Raw genomic sequence first — 2,590 nt, 5'->3', positions numbered from 1 at the left:
TCCTCTGAAGTAAGTGGCTCAGCTGGTAAAGAATCCGCCCTCAATGTGGGAGAACCTGGGTTCGATCCCTGGGTTGGGAAGACCCCCCTGAAGAAGGGAAAGGCTACCCACTCCAGTATTCTGGCCTGGAGAATTCCATGGACTGTATAGTCCATGGGGTTGCAAAGAGTTGGACACGACTGAGCAACTTTCACAGAATAAAACAGAATCACTTTAACCCTCAGGTTTGTGTCTTCCAACAAAAGCAAATGCCCCTGTAGATCCCCCAACACATACCAACACGCATACACACATCCACAGCTCATACATATACTGAGATTTGTTGACTTTGGTCTGTGTCCAAGGACTTAGTTCAGGCGAGACTTTCTGATGGGCCATCCTCAAGGCCAAGTGAAACACAGTTGTACCACCTGACAAACCGAGAATTAACTATCCCCTAAAACCATATTCTTGTGCATTCTACTAGTTAGCCAGCAAATGATCTTGTATGTGGGTTTTTCATTTGATTCTAATGGTGTGGTATTGCCTTATTGCATCACAAATGGCAGCAGAGGTTTTCATCTTCACTTACATTATACAAAGTGATGAACTTATGTTATTCCTTTTGCTAACTTGGAGCCAGAAACATGCAGTTTCTACTTTTACTGTTTGTGGGGTCTGTGTTATCCTGAAAAAGACAGTGGGTTTAGAGTCAGAGCACCTGGCAGTTGATCTGTATTCTGCTATTTATCTCACTGTGGCCCTAGGAAAATCTCTTTACCTCTCTGTGAAATAAAGGATTTGGGCAAGATAACCTCAGAAATTCCTCTCAGCTCCGAAATTGTAATTGTGCCCAGACCATATTATTAGTTTTCAAATTCTGAAGCTGTCATCTTATCCTTCTGCATAATCTCAACATTTCCCACTATTTTTCTAGAAAAAAGAAAGAATTTCCACACTTCTTGTTTTTTAAAAAAAGTCACATATGACCCTATTAAAAAAAAAATTGATAAATGCATAGTACTGATTGTATAGTTGCATGCGTGATCAGTTGTATCTGACTCTTTGTGACCCCTTGTACTGTATCTCACCAGGCTTTTCTGTCCATGGAATTTTCCAGGCAAGCATACTGGAGTGGGTTTCCATTTCCTACTCTAGGGATCTAACTGAAGTCTCCTGTGTCTCCTGGATTGGCAAGTGGATTCTTTACCATGAAGCCACTTGGGAAGCCCTGGACCAATGTGTAACTTGAAGGAAATATACATGGTACATTAAGACAGAGCAACAGCAGAATAAATCTACTTAAACAGGGAAATATTGTATATTATAATTTAATATTATATATATAATTTAAATAAATTTAATAAGTCACTAGTCTTCAAGTGTTTGGTATATGCCTTACTCAGGCTGCCTTATCTGCTTCTGGAATATATAACTTGAAACTGTTGTGCCATGGGGCCTGGAAAAGATCGAAAACCCTGTATTCATTTCTTGGTGACCCATGCTGGTCAGACTCCTATGAGGTGTTATGCAAAACACTGGGCAGACAATGCAGAAATTGCTCTTCAGGATCTTGGTGTCTAGGAGAACACAGTTAACAAGCATCACAGTGCAGCGTGGCTTTAATGATAGCCAAAACTGGGTGCCATGGGAAATATGGGAACAGACCCCAGGCTTAGGGGGAGAGAACTAGGAGTGGCTTTTAGAAGAGCTAAATGTCAAATGTGAATTCTGATAAGAGTAAAGCTATGCTGAGGGAGGATAAACACTGTTTTGGGGAAAAAGTGCCCAGTCCCAAATCCCAAGTCTAGTGGGGTCTGGTGTATGTGTCTGTGTATCAAATTATATCTATGAAAAGTGTGAAAATATTATTTAGTCATGTCCAATTCTTTGTGCTCCCATGAACTATAGCCCACAAGACTCCTCTGTCCATGGAATTCTCCAGGCAAGAATACTGCAGTGGGTTGCTATTTCCTTCTCCAGCAGATCTCCTCGACCCAGTGATCAAACCCAAGTCTCCTGCATTGCAGGCAGATTCTTTACCGTCTGAGCCAGCAGGGGAGACCTAATTGTTAGCCCTGTGAAACAAAAACACTTCCCAGTTCATATCACTGATCTATAATATCAAAATAAACTAAGCTGTGCTGGTAAATTAATAAAACCTGAATTTTCTTCTCCTTACCTACTACTTAACTCCCTGCTGGAAAAGTCATCTCCAGTTGTTTATTGTGAAAAGATCTTTAGCCTTTTGTAAGCTCTTCAGAAATTATAGTTTTCTTATTTGTTCTAATTCTTACCTGTCCTTTCAAGTTGTACTCCTCAGACTGAAAATCAGTAGCTTTTGTTCACAAATAATAATTCATTTTAAGAGTTCAAACTGAAGATCTGGTGCTGTATCTTGAGATAACTAAGGCTCTTTGTCCTCAATGATTTCACTATTTGACAATCTTTTAGAAATGCTATCCTATTGAGGATTGCTTTTTATGCTATCTAATGCCTCAACCAGATAAACAAATTTTAACATCCCAGCTGGAGGTGAGTGTTTGCCTTCCTGGTAGACTCATCAGAGGCTTATTGTCTTCATCCTTTTCTTACTCTAGCTTAAATCCAT

This window comes from Cervus elaphus, chromosome 28 (genome assembly GCF_910594005.1).
Source record: "Cervus elaphus chromosome 28, mCerEla1.1, whole genome shotgun sequence".
NCBI classification, from domain to species: domain Eukaryota; kingdom Metazoa; phylum Chordata; class Mammalia; order Artiodactyla; family Cervidae; genus Cervus; species Cervus elaphus.
Note: the sequence above shows the minus strand (reverse complement) of the source record.